Source organism: Leptinotarsa decemlineata, unplaced genomic scaffold (assembly GCF_025532065.1).
Source record: "Leptinotarsa decemlineata unplaced genomic scaffold, Ldec_3_MD MMD2_tig00026336_RagTag_RagTag, whole genome shotgun sequence".
NCBI lineage: Eukaryota > Metazoa > Arthropoda > Insecta > Coleoptera > Chrysomelidae > Leptinotarsa > Leptinotarsa decemlineata.
Genome location: NW_027412692.1, coordinates 6,823,905 through 6,838,758, shown reverse-complemented (window position 1 = coordinate 6,838,758; position 14,854 = coordinate 6,823,905). Strand labels below are relative to the sequence as shown.

At 37.0% G+C, this 14,854-nt stretch overlaps 1 protein-coding gene and 1 long non-coding RNA gene across 3 annotated transcripts in view; one reads left to right on the top strand and one right to left on the bottom strand.

The window, feature by feature from the left end:
* Window positions 1-14,854, top strand: part of LOC111502284 (immunoglobulin superfamily member turtle) — a 278,977-nt gene that overhangs the window by 52,757 nt on the left and 211,366 nt on the right. The window lies entirely within an intron of this gene.
* LOC141485789 (uncharacterized) lies at window positions 2,155-3,550 on the bottom strand. Its single transcript, XR_012467456.1, has 2 exons — window positions 3,139-3,550; window positions 2,155-3,100 (listed from the first exon to the last, which is right to left on the bottom strand). It is a non-coding gene; the product is annotated as an uncharacterized lncRNA (long non-coding RNA).

Below are 14,854 nucleotides of genomic sequence, written 5' to 3'. Positions count from 1 at the left end.
TAATGAGAAAAATGTAGTTTACGAGCCTCTTGTAGATCCTAAGGATGTTCTCCTTCCCCCATTACATATTAAGTTGGGACTAATGAAAAACTTTGTGAAGGCCATGGACCAGGAAGGACAAGCTTTTAAGTACTTGAGAGCAAAGTTTCCCAGGTTGAGTGATGCTAAAGTCAAGGAAGGCATCTTTATTGGGCCTCAAATCCGTGAAATCGTAAATGATCCTGCTTTTGACATGATTTTGACAGGAAATGAAAAAAGAGCCTGGGAAGCCTTTAAGGGGGTTGTACATGGGTTTTTAGGTAACAAAAGAGATGATAACTTCACAGCATTGGTTAAAGAGCTTCTTCAAGCTTACCACCAACTTGGATGCAACATGTCCTTAAAAATTCATTTTCTTCACTCTCATCTTAATTTCTTCCCACAAAACTGTGGAGCTGTGAGTGACGAACATGGAGAAAGATTCCATCAAGACATTGCCTTAATGGAACAGAGATATCAGGGCCTTTGGAATGAAGCAATGCTTGCAGACTACTGCTGGTCTGTGTGTAGGGATGCTCCAGAAGTGTTTTATAAAATACAAGCTAAACGACAGCGATCTTACAATGAATCGGATGGACTTAATTGAAATTTGGTGGTACAAACTTCTTTTATTTGTCAAAACACTAAGAATAATGTTTTTTTTTATTAATTTTGTACTTAAAATATTCTAAAAGAAACATAACAATATTGTTTTATGTACTTTCACTTTTCACGTATAGTATAACTACTCTTTAAGATTAAGTACTGTGTATCTCAAAAACCAGAGCTAATAAAAATTTTTCATTGTTATTTTCATTTTTATCACCCCAAAATTAGTAGAAATTGACTAATTTAGTGTAGGAAACATTCAAAAAATATTTTTTTGTTGTGTTGACTATAGTCATTGACCTAATATAACCTAATATAATCATCATAATAATTAGTTTCCCGTCATTTCCGTCTCCTATCTATAGTGAAATCTGCCACCTCAATCGAATAAACATTTCAATATCGCAAGCTTTGAGCAGATAATATCTAAGCAGACATTCCCACATCGAAATGAGAATGCAAATATACCTATTAAAGGTGTCATTCGGTACCACAAAAAATTGCATTGTTTGGGACCTGTTTTAACACCTACCTGTGTTGGGTTTTGGTATTTCATAATAAAGAAATTAAATCTGTAGCACTTAAGCGGAGAAATTGGGGTCAAGGACAAACAAACCAATCAAAATATTGTTGCATCAGGTAGGCGATAATAACATCTGAAAACTGACAGCGATAAATAATGATTATGAATAGTGTGTCGTGAACCGTGTAAATATGGACATTCGATATTACCTACTTCATGTGATGTGACGAAGAAAAATGGTGTGTCATTAAAATATTTATTGAATTTCATTAGTTCGGACTTCCATTGTCTACTGTGATATAAAATGATTTGAAATCTGGATTTAAAGAGATATCCGAATGAAGGGATATACCGTATACAAGAACAAACAAGAAGATAAAACGTTCAGTTTGAGTAGAGCCATCAAGATGATAGCACAACCTGCTATCGAAAGCGCTCGCTGTTGTCCGTGTTGAACTGCGTTTATAATTTTCATCTTTTCGACGTTTCGGCTCCTGCTTTAGAGCCATTTTCAAGAATCGCACTGGTCACTCTGTTGTTCGGGGCCCACATTTATATTGTTGTAGCAGGTATCCGGTCTGCCTGACTGGGTATCTGAGTTATTTTCAGGTATCTAGGAGTTAATTCTCCATAACTGATTGGAATATGAACCTATCAGTTGTGCACAAATAGTGTTTAAACATTTTTTTCATTGAACTAAATGAATTGATTTGGTAAATATATAGTTTGTATATATCTGGCAAAAAAAATTACAGGCTAGACATTCATAAGATCTTTGGTCTATTATTTTTTTAACCAGATTTGTTTGTACTGTATTTTGAGTTTTACTGCGGGTATCATAGCTGTGTTCTGTTTGTTGCAGAATATATTTATTTATTTCTGACCGGGATATTATAAGCTTATATCGTCATAGTTACGCTATCAATAAAGAGGGTCATAACTCCCTTGGGACATTATAGATTTTATAATTCCCTCTACCTTTCACAAGTAAAAATAAATAGAAATGAAAACTGAACCATATTTTATTTATTCACGTCACTACAAATAATAAATGTACAATTTTGAAATGTTCCCTGAAAATTACTTCCGCCACTGGAAACAATTTCTTCTTTTGTATGGCTGGAGCTTCTGTTCACTACAGTTGAGGTACCTGCCTCTTCTGATGACAAAGTAGACAACATACGCGCCGTTTTATTTCTCAATTCGATGCTATCCTTCAAATACCCCTCCGCCACCGTGGAACTTTTCCAACCTCCGTGTCTTTTTAAGTTAGTCATAGTTGCTCCTGCATTGGCTAGAGCAGTAGCAGAAGTGCGACGAAGGCAATGTCCCGTATAGGAAGATGAGTTTGGCAATCCTAAATACATTGCGATTTTGCTGGGGATTTTCCCAAACATGTTTTTTCCAGTTGGCTGAGATGTACATTTATTTTGTCGGAAGCTCAAAAAAAATCGTTCAATACCTTTAGGACGCAAAGACATATAAAGTCTTAATAAAGGCAAAGCGGAGAACTCTTTTTCATCCACAACTGTAAATTTCCTCGATACACCAGTTTTACTTTCCGGTACGTTCACTACCATAACGGAATCCCGGTCCTCTATATCCGATATCTTCATATTCAAAAGTTCCTGACTTCTGCATCCTCCAAAATAACCCATAATCAAAACAACCTATAACAAAAAAAAAGGAAATAAATACACACAAAAAGGAAAATAAGAAAAAAATTACCTTATGCAATAAATGAATATCATTAGGAGCGTCCTTTAGGAATCTGATAACATCTTTAGGAGATAAAACAGCAGACTTTTTCGGCTTATAACTCTTACTCTTCCGTTTCAAAAAAGCCTGTAGTTCATTGAACTTGGTGATATCTCGTTTCTCATGTATAGTCACCATCGATTTTAGCATTGACCATTTAGTCCATAAAGAATTCGGACTATACGTTTCTGACTGAAACGAATAAACACAATTACTACCAAATTCCTTACCAGTTCTTGAAAATATGCCAGAAATACAGTTTCAGTGACATCTTTTGGCATAACATTTTTCCGTGTCAGCCAGTCCAGATATATCTTGTATTCTTTTTGGTATACGGCTTCACTTTTCGATGGAATTAATGATTCTCTTGCTTGTTCAGCTTTTTTCAAAATATCCTCCATTATATTTGGGGTAGAAAACACGTTTTCACCGCAAACACAGCTTGATAACAAAGTTCTGTTTATAAACAAGTAACATAGCAACAACCTAGCAACAAGAAAACTCTACTATAATCAACGGTACCTGATTCAAATATACCGGGAAGGTAATGAATTGGTACATTTTTCCGTTTCAAAAATGAACAAAATTTTATTGAAATCGGTCAGAAATAAAATTATCTATGTACCACGGGAATTAATGAGCCTTAATAACCTGAGGCAATTGCTGTCCCTCGGGCCAGAGGTCCTCGGGACGCAAACTTTGCCATCGGTAATTAAGGCCCTCCTAATTCCCTTGATACATAAATAACTATTTTGTAAGTATATATGATTATATTATGCACATATTTTTTTCGAAGATCTGAAATTTTTGTTTCATTCAATAAATCATTTGTTGGATATGTATTTTTTTGTTATAAATTATTTTTAATATCTCCCTTCGAAGAACTTCTAGTTTTTTCAGATGTACAGATGCTACTGCGCACCAGGAAAGGATCCCATACTGTAAACGTGACTCAACCAGTGCATGATAAAGTATCTTCTGGTGAGTTATATCTAGAATTTTCTTCAGGTATTTGAATTCGTAATCATGTGTGAAACAACTTTTCTGATACAAAAAGAATTTTCAATGAAGTACCATTCCTCTCTTCTCGATAGGTAATACAACAAAGTCACCTACATTTATTTTATTTGGTAACTACGTTGAAAATAAAATATATATATACAAGGCTGATTTTCCGAAACGAAAATCCATAATGTACTTGACTAACCCTTGATGGGATAGAAATAACCAGTTTACAAATCCACTACAAAGTCAAGGCTTTCGCGGCCGAAGTTTTCGGGGTCACTATTTTATTCGGATTTGAATTAGAAACTTCTTCATAAAACGAGAAGACAATCGATGTCTCCAAGTTAACACCGATCTACATTACGTGGATGATACCTTCGTCATCTGGAAACATGGAAGGGACGCTCTAAACCTTGTCCTAGACCACTTGCACGCTCAAAACCCCAGCATCAAGTTCACCATGCAGACTGAATAGGACCAGCGGATAGCACTTCTAGATGTACTCATCGAACGCACTATCAAACCACCATTCTAGTCAAAAGAAAGGTGTCATCTCTACGCTAACTGAAGAATATGTGAACCAGAGCATCTAGAGGAAGAATTGGAACATCTTCTAGTAACCTCGAGATCGAATGGATACAGTGTACCCGAGGTCACGGTTCAAAACGGGTAAGAGCCTCAGATAGTTGCACGTGCGTATCTAACATATATTTCTAGGGTCACAGACAGAATTGGAAAACTCTTGGGGAAACACAACATTAAAACGGTTTTCAAACCCACCAAGAAGATACAACAAAGTCTCAGATCGGCTAAAGACAAAAAAGACCCACTATCAGCAGCGGGGGTGTATGGCATCTAGTGCACTTGTGGAAAGGCATACATCGGAACTACCAAAAGATTCATGGAAACAAGGCTGAAGTAGCAGGAAAGGAATTACTGACTAGGTCAAACGGACAAGTCGGATGTGACGGAATACGCACTCAGTGAAGGAAACCTCAGTATTCTGTTTGAAAACACGGAAAACTTTGCCCCCAACCAGGAACACCATAGCCGATTGGTAGGGGAGGCAATAGAGATCCACAAACACATGCATAATTTCAACAGAAAAAAAAAGCTGTGTACCTCAACCGAATTTGGAATCCCGCTGTAAGTAGTTCAAGAATAGCAAACAGCATGACGAAAGGTAGAAAAAGGTCGACAAATGTTATTGACAATTTACCTAATCCTGGTACAGGTATTAGCACACCAAACTACCTAAATCAATATAAATATGCTCCACGCACTGAAAATACATAATCTTGATGTAAAAGAGACACCGCTATTTTGTTAAAGGTTTTTTTATATTGGATTGGATATTCTCTTTTCCAGTCTGCATTCTTTCGAATGCCTGCAATTCTTCGAAAGTTACAGTAACGTCATCTACAATAATAGAAAAACCTTTGATTTTGGCTTCCAGTTCATAATATTTTTTTGTAATTTCTTCTTCTGGAAATCCTCGGAAATATAATCCAACCATATGAAGATGTCAGTTCCTAAGAACGTCGGCCTTATGTTTGTCGGCTATTATGAACTCAGTGGCAATATGATTTTGTTTGTAGTTTGGATTAGCAGTGTGTCTATGGACGTCTCGCAGATCTTTTCTTCGCAATTTATTTATAATTCTTGTGCAAATGAGTTGACGACTGCAGAAAATGGGTCTTCCCTTGGTATATTGTCAATAATCAAAGTATAACCTTTAATTTTTCTTTTCTACTGCCGATACTCTATCCCTGAGCGTTTCAAGTTCTTTTTTATGCGTTATTTCAACATCTACTGCTTTCTAATGAGCCTCAAAATATTCGGTAGAATACAACTTTGACAGATTCATTCTGGAGATCAATTCTCTAAAAAAATTCAGTTCGCTTCATTTTTGATTATGCCTCCCATCTACAAAATGAGTTGGACCAACAACGAGATATCAGGTTTCTGACCGAGTTGTGGCCACTATCATGATGCTTCATTTTCCCTTTCGAATGGTATTTGATTCTAAAAAGTACGACCCGTACTGAAATGTACATTCTTTGAGTACGAGCTGCAATACCTTTTTGTCGTAGAGACTTCGCCATTCATTTCATCTCAAAAACGCTGACTTTTTCATTAATTCCATCCTCGCTCCGTTTTATTAGAACAATATTTCGAAAAACTTTGTCGTGAAACATTCGAATAATGGATGTGTTTTATAAAGTCAGCCTTTGAGCCGTAGAAAGTTCCTGAATTAAAAGCGAAAAACGAAGAAGCAGGAATGAAAAACAGAAAACAGAAGGTGGTGTAGTCCAGTGAAAGTCGACATATACCTTTTCTAGGAAATTTACCATTCATTGAAGAGAGTATTCAGAACGTAGATGTATCAGGCAAATACGTATGAAATGTCCATTTGCCAACGATTTGGTGAATACATTCAACTCCTAAGCATCAACAATTTACCAACATAACATCTCTTCCTGCTCCGCAACATATAACAAATAGGGTTTAACCGTTCACTCTCTGTCAACCCTCAAATGTCTAGAGATAAAGATTGTTGAGGACCTACTTTTCAATTTACGTTTACTACCAAGGGTAAACACGTCCCAGAGCAGGGATCAAGCACTCATTCGCAAGGAGAGGACTGGATCCTCCGGGAGAGGGAAATATTGAGAACAAATAATTGTTGGTTCACAGATGGATCAAAAACACCTTCCGGTTCTGGTGCAGGTGTCTTCAGTCGCAGACCCTGGACAGCGATAACAACCTGCCTAGAAACCTATGCGACAGTATTTCAAGCGAACATTTACGCTATTGAATTGTGTGCGGAGAGATGGGAAGAATCCGTAACAATATTCTCAGACAGTCAAACGGCGTTGAAAGCCCTCAACCCCTACCGAGCAACGTCTAAATTGGTAGTAAATTACCAAAAACGATTCTCTTCGATAGAAAGACTAAACAGATTGTCATCTCCTTTATATCGGCAGGTGTAGGACAAGACTCACCGAACACACACTCTCTTATTGATGATAATTCCGGACATTTGCATATGACATGCCTGACAGTTTCATCTTCCTGTTCACACATCCTGCATAGAGGTGTGTCCACTAGCCCCATATTATGGAGGTGTTTCCTCAGTTGACAGTAGCCAGTCATCGCCAGATATTTTTTCGGCGCCAGCTTTCCAGGGTCGCCCAGGGTGATCTTGGCATCCATCCCATCCCATCTCTTTAGGGATTGACCATGGGTGTGACGTTTGGCTAGTTTCGCAATTGTCGAAGTCTTCAGGCCGTAGGTGCCACTGGGTCTTAAAATTCTTTTTCCAGCCGCTTCCTTGGCTTAAGAGTCGGCAATGCGATTACCTTTACTCCTGGCGTGCCCTTTAATCCACCTCAGAATGATGTTATCATCTACCAAGGCTTTGGCTAAATTTTGGTGGCACTCTAGTACTAGCCTGAGGAAACACGCTGATAGGGCTTGTCTGCTATCAGATTGTTATGTTTATGCAAAAAATTCCTTTCCTGGCGATTCAGATACCAGCCAGTTCTGTTTGAACCACGCTGGTATTTTTTCCATTCCCCACTAGATCCTTAGGCTTAGTGATCTGGAGTACACTCCACATTCTGAGCCTTCTTTGGTTTTTGAGCCGTCTGTATATATGCGTATTACATTTGTAGCATCTGACTCTGTGTTCTGTTTTATTTGTATTTTGTAGGGTTTAATAAACGCAAACCTGGGTTCAATTGCATCACTGGTGGCCTGCAGCAGAGGTTGCGCCTCAATTGACCCATTCCTAGTTCGAGGTTCACACCAGCCGTGCGCAATCGTAACATGACCATTAACGCAACCTCCTTAACGTACAGGTCCAAAGGCGTCAGACCAGTAAGTAATTCCATTGCCGCGGTTGGTGTTGTTCTCATGGCTCCTGTGATGTTTAAACAAGCCAGTCGCTGTATTTGATATAATTTTTGAATGGCCGTTGCTTGTAGAACTTTCGGTCCCCATGCAATGGGTCCGTACGTTAACATAGGTCTTATAATTGCAGTGTAGATCCAGGTGACAACACCGGTTGTGTGCGTCCCACTGTCCTCCAACATTGCTCATAAGCCCCATATGCTCTCTTTGCTCTTCTCTGTAGGTGATAGTTCCATGTTAACTTCCTGTCGAGGAAAGTACCAAAGTATATCACCTCTTCAGAGAAGATAAGTTTGCTTTTGAACATTTCGGGAGGTTTTAAGCCCGATAAACTTATTTTCCTGGTGAAAAGGACCATCTCAGTCTTCTTGGGACTGATCGGCAGTGAGTGTTCCTTACACCATGTTTCTAATAATTTGAGCCCATCCTGCGCTCTATTGCACAGTGTGTTCACAAATTTGCCTGTCTGTATGATAACTATGTCATCTGCATATGCAATTGTGTAGAATTATTGTTGAGGTGATTAAATTAGGGTATTCAAAACTATGTTCCAAAGTAGGCGTGATAAGATCCCTTTCTGTGGACATCCCCTCATGACCATTCCAAATGTCAAGTGTCAAGTGTCAAAATGACACTTCAATGTTTTGAAGTAGGCAATTGTCAAGGCTTACTTGCATTCAAAATGATTGAAACACAACTGTAGAATGATGAAGTTGCCCATCTTTGCCCCGAAGGGAGTGACTTATGAATCTGATCAACTGTGATTTGCCCAAAGATATGACGCATTTTTATAGTCATGAAAAAAGATTTCATGAACTGTGAACCTCTCACGTCAATAAGAAGAACTGAAATATCATTTATAGAAATATTCAAGGTTTCTCAGGTTTCTGGTTGAAATATAATACTTGTTTGAGTAACGATTGATTTTGACTATATTGACTGGGTTATTACCATTAAAACCCTGAAACTGATGAAGTGGAACGAGAAAGGCCGATTAATCAAGAAAAGAGCATTTTTCAAATTACATATTAGATTTTGTCCTTTATATTATTACAGAACTTCGAGTTTCTTTTTCCTGCGCTGCAGCTCGTTAAATTGGGAATTGAGGGAATTAAGAACGACAGTCCGGAGAACAGTTATTGAATTGTAACTTCATTGAGTAGGTTTAGATCTTTGTTATCTGAAGTCGCTGAGGAAAGCGAAGATAAAAAAGTTTATGATTTTGACATATTTCTCGAATTACTTGGCGATAAGTATATCCCATCAGTCAAAAACACCGACTTTTAAAATACCTATCGAAATTGAATTTTACGAAAGGTTTCCCAAAAATCGATCGTCCCCATACTAATGATGACTCTAAATTACTTTGATGATTCTGGTCAAAATCTGTTTTTGTGTCAACCATATAAAATACAGAAATGCAATGCGATAGTGAATGCGATAACACCTGCCTTTACTAAAATGTCATCCATGTTATGAACAGAAAACTCAATCCAAAAATATCAAAGATAAACGAGGCTCCCCACGGCGATCCGTTCCAAAACCAGGCTTTGAAATCAACCGCCGAAACAGATTTGTCCTATGTATATCACTGTCTATCATTTCAAGGCAACTCAATGAAATTCGAGGCAAACAACAAGGAATTCGTGATCCATCTGTTTCGACCTGTCAACGTTTCGTCAGTGGTACTAGGCTGAACGACGAATGTATTTTTGGACTATTTTTTAAAGACATTACTACATGAACATAAAGTTGAAAAGAACACGCCGATACTTGAAGCAAATCTGAACCAAAACTTAGGTAGTGATACAGTTTGTTTTGAGATTTTCACAATAAAAGGCTTAATGGACACCTCGACACTATATGCGAGTCCTATTTGTATATCAAAACACGTGTCGCGGTTTTAGTAAAATATTTTGTGAAGAAAAGATTAAGCAGGCTGTCTCAATTTCGAATCAGTCATTCCTCTCATTCCAAAATTATGCGTTTAATGGAAAGAGACATTCTCCACTCTTTTGTTGGTAACATTGGAAACGCGGTGAGCGCTTTTGCACCTTTGTTGCTGACAGATGTCAATTATTATTTCGCCGTAGTTTTTCATGTTCTTGATTTTTACCGTTTGGCTTCTGGACACACACTATTGGCGAAGCCTATTGGCTATGCACTACCTTACTGATAATACCTTTACTTTCAAGAGATGCTGGTTCCTGAGCCACTGCTGCTCGTTGCACATAAGGCACATTATAGGGTCTATGGAAGATGGATACTGCAATACAACATACAATACAACAGACGCTTCCAAATTTTCAACAGGCTCGGTATTTGATTCATCGAAAACTTTGGGAACTTTATAATCTCTCATCCAATTGCACGCTGTCTCCGGCTGGTGTTACCAAGGGATAAGTTAAGTGAAATTCAGACTAGAAGTTTGACAGTTAGAAATTTTGAAATCAGTGACAAGGTTTTTGTCAAAAGTCGTAAGAAAGGTATATTGAAATGGATTAGAGTTCGGGTGGTGAAGCAAATCAGTTCGGTCGTATACCTTGTGAATGAATCCATCAGAAAGGTGCACCTGAACCAGTTACGTAAAAGCGAACTTCCTGGTGCTAGCTATCCTCCAGCAAGGCAATGGTACCCTGAGTCAGTTCAAGGCTCTCAGGATCAAATTCTCCACAACAGTCAATTGTACAAAGAACTAGAGAACGGAGACTTCCAGTTCGGTAATCACGTTCAAGGTACCAATGATTTTACTATTTAAATGGAGTTCAGTCATACGTGAAAAATCTGTTTAGCCTTAATAAATTTCTCACCATGAGTATATATGCTAAACAAAATTGTAATCATTCATTTCACGTATTTTTTTTAAATAATATACCAATCTTTCAATATCAGTATAACTGAGGTTGTTATTATATTATTGTAAAGCCTACTACTGCTAGTGTCTTTGTATGTAGTTACTATGAGTATATGTATTACTGTTTGAGAATTGTTATGTTGGCAACATTGGAATCGCAATGAGCGCTTTTGCACCTTTGTTGCTGACAGATGTCAATTATTATTTGGTCCGTAGTTTTTCATGTTCTTGGTTTTTACCGATTTTTGTACATGTGATCATTGTGTGATTAATAAAACATGGTTCAATATGTTTTTAGGTTTATATTAAAACCATGTTGCAACCCGATACCGACATAACATTCACATGCAATTAAGAGAATCGTTTTGAAAAAAATCTACATTGGCGTACCACACACTAGAATTGAAAATAGTGTTAAAGTACTTTCTAGATATGGAATAAAAGGTGATTCAACCACTTCATGCAAAAATGTGTGTCTTGGGATACAAGCTTTTTTCCATAAAATAATTTGAATAACTGAAATACTAGGTTAATACAAAACACTCAGTATAATTAGAAATTTTTCTCACGACAACGTTCAATTACTTCATCAGTTAAAGTCACGGTTGAGAACCGCTGCAGTACTTACTAAATCAATTTACATAGTTAATTGGCATATCCAATAATTGTGTACTAATATATGGGCTTGTAATTCAATACTATCTATTGTTCAATAATTTCAATCTGAAATTAATATACCCAGGAGTTAATTGGGTCGCTGGCTCTTTGCTCTTGGTTTACTGATCTAACGTAAATCATTAGATAAATAAACATTCTTTGAAATGATGAATTATAAGCTAGATAAAAGAACATTGTGATACGTATAACGTTCTACACATGTAAGACAGGGTCTAAGAAAACAGGGAACTCGTTGTCCATACTCATAATTTTTTCCATGTCGTCAAGAACATATTATCATTCATGTTCTATAGGGTCTTTCATTAAGCGCTCCCATCTTTAAATTTTCCGAGTGGAGCGCAACCAAAACGCCTAATTTTCCATGACTATGGCGCAAAAATCAGGCTGAATTTGACCGATGCAACTTGAGAAAGTCCCACAAGAAAAAGTCTAACAGGGTCAAATCGTACGATCTTGGTGGCCGGTTCACATCACCTTCACGTGAGATGGCCATGCCTTCAAATCGCTCCTGCAGAATATCCAATGTATTATGAGATGTGTGGCACGTAGCGTCCTGTTGAAACTACATGTCGTTGGTGCCCAGATCATCCAATTCAGGCCAGAAGAAGTTGGTAATCATCAACCTATAGTGCTAGCCATTGACAGTGATGGCCTGGCCAACGTCGTTCTCAAAGAAATACGGACCGATGATGCCGGCAGTCAAAATCCACACTAAACCTTGACTTTTTCGGGATGCATTGAACGCTCTTGGATCTCATGAGAATTGGTGTCCCAAATTCGACAATTTTGTTTGTTCACATACCGATTCATCCAGAAAATTCGCCAAGTTGTGGTCTGCGAAAGGCCGAGATCTTGTGACGAGACGAGAAATCGACTGTCTCGACGTACGGTTGTTGGTCGATCGTTCACTGAACTATTGGACTCAAATTCATCCATCACATTGCAGAAAGTCCTCAAGGTAGGACCAATATGACGACTTTTTCATCTCTGATTTTGAAGATTACACCCAGATTCAAAATATAAAGAAACTTCCACGTCTACGACATAATTAAAATGAATATTACTACCAGGTATCATCAACCAGAACACTTTTTCCATTGCCTCATTGCCTTTTATATTGTCTGCCGCAGACGTAGGCAAAACGTCATACATAAAAACTTGCAACCAACCATCCCATTGCATTTTGTGTTTTGAACTCATTCACTACACTATGATATATAGTTTTATATGATAATGGTGAAACACATATCCTCAATATCTGTTACTTTAAATAATGCAAACCAACGTACAAATTGACAACTACTACTTCATCTCCATTAAATCCTATTTTTGTCCCACATTTTTCAAAACAAGACATTCAAAACATTATGAACAAATTAAGGAATGAAACTTTTCTGGGACATAGAAATTTCACTGAGGCTTCTGAAAATAATGAGTCCCTTTATTCAGGACCGCTAATGAATATCATTAACTTATCTGCAGAACAACGCTCTCTTCTAAAGTGGGTGGAAGTTTCTCTTGTTTTTCCTTCACATGAGAAATGCGACTTGGATATATATATATATATACCGTGTGACCCATTTTTAATAGAAACACCCCCCTAAAATTTGAAGTTGTAAACCGATTTTAATAATTTTTTTTTTGAAATGTCAAATACTAAAAGGTCTACCTTGGGACAAAATTTGAAATGTTTATTAAAGTTTCAGGGCATACTACGATATTTTTTCTTAGTCGAAAATCGGGATTTTTCATTTGAAAAAATCACTACGCCACTGGATTCAGAGTGCCTCTAAACAGGTGTGACCAAAATTTCATGAAAAAATATTCATTATTAACAAAGTTATGACAACTCAAAAATTCGAAAACTCACACAGCTAACAGTCACAAAAACATTCTATATCAACAGATATAGGCATGAGAATATTTTTTTTATGATTTCAACAATAAAGTGCCGCCAGATGAAAAAAAAAACAAATAGCGTAAATATTTTCAATGAAAATAACGGAATTACATTCAAGTTTTCACGCAAATTAACTAAAACTAAGACCTAATATTTCAACATCCAGATCGTCCTCATATTAGCTGCGGTACGGTAAATAAAATAAATGAAATATTCAATGAAACTGGTGCAGTATCAAAAATGATGTTAAAAGTAATCCTGTACAAAGACGAAACAGGAATGATCAAATCATTTTATATTATTTCGGAAATAATCCTAATGCCAGTATAAGGAATGCCACTTTAGATTTGAATATTCCACGAGAAACTATTCGGAGATGTCTCAAGGCGAAGAATATTAAACCTTTCAAGCCAAAATTTTTACACACACTTCAAGAAGGCGACGAAGCAAGACGCCTGGAATATCGTTTATGGGCCCAAGGGGAATATTTAAACAATAGAAATTTTCTAAAAAATATTTTATATACCGACGAAGCAACTTTCACTACAAATGGAGTAGTGTCATCACAGAATTGTCGCTATTAGGCAGCGGATAATCCTAACTGGGTAATAAACTGTAAAAGTCAGTATTCCCAAAAAATCAACGTCTGGTGTGGGATATTGAACGAACGAATTATTGGTCCTTTCTTTTTTGAGGAAAACATTAATGCGCAGAGGTTTCTAGAATTTTTAAACACAGAGTTTTGGGATGCTATTCACGAGCTGCCAATCAATGAACGATCAAATGTAATTGCCCAGTTAGATGGGTGTTCAGTTCATTATGCCAGAGCTGTGAGGCAATGGCTTAACGAACATTTTCCAAACCGATGGATAGGCCGTGGTAGTCCGTTTATAGAGTGGCCACCCAGATCTCCAGACCTCACAGTTTTGGACTTTTTTCTCTGGGGACTTCTCACACAAAAGGTTTACAAAAACCGCTCAAGAAATAGAAATGAACTTTGTGCAAGAATTCGACAGGTATGTGCAGATATTAGCCCTCAAGAACTAAGGAACGTAATCAGAAACATTCGTAAGCGCTACGACACATGTATCGAAATACGTGGTGGATTAGTAGAGGCTACTAGAATATGAGTTAGAATTAATTGTTGCACTGAATCGAAACATTTCAATAATTAGTTATTAGTTACGTTTATTAAAATCTTTTGCTTCATTGTTAGTTGAATTGTGTGAATGTAATTCCGTTATTTTCATTAAAAATATTTACGCTATTTGTTTTTTTTTTTCATCTGGCGGCACTTTATTGTTGAAATCATAAAAAAATTATATATTGTGACTGTTAGCTGTGTGAGTTTTCGAATTTTTGAATTGTCATAACTTTGTTGATAATGAATATTTTTTCATGAAATTTTGGTCACACCTATTTAGAGGCACTCTGAATCCAGTGGCGTAGTGATTTTTTTCAATAAAAAAATCGCTAATAAAAAATCCCGATTTTCGACTAAGAAAAAATATCGTAGTATGCCCTGAAACTTTAATAATAAACATTTCAAATTCTGTCCCAAGGTAAATCCTTTAGTACTTGACATTAAAAAAAA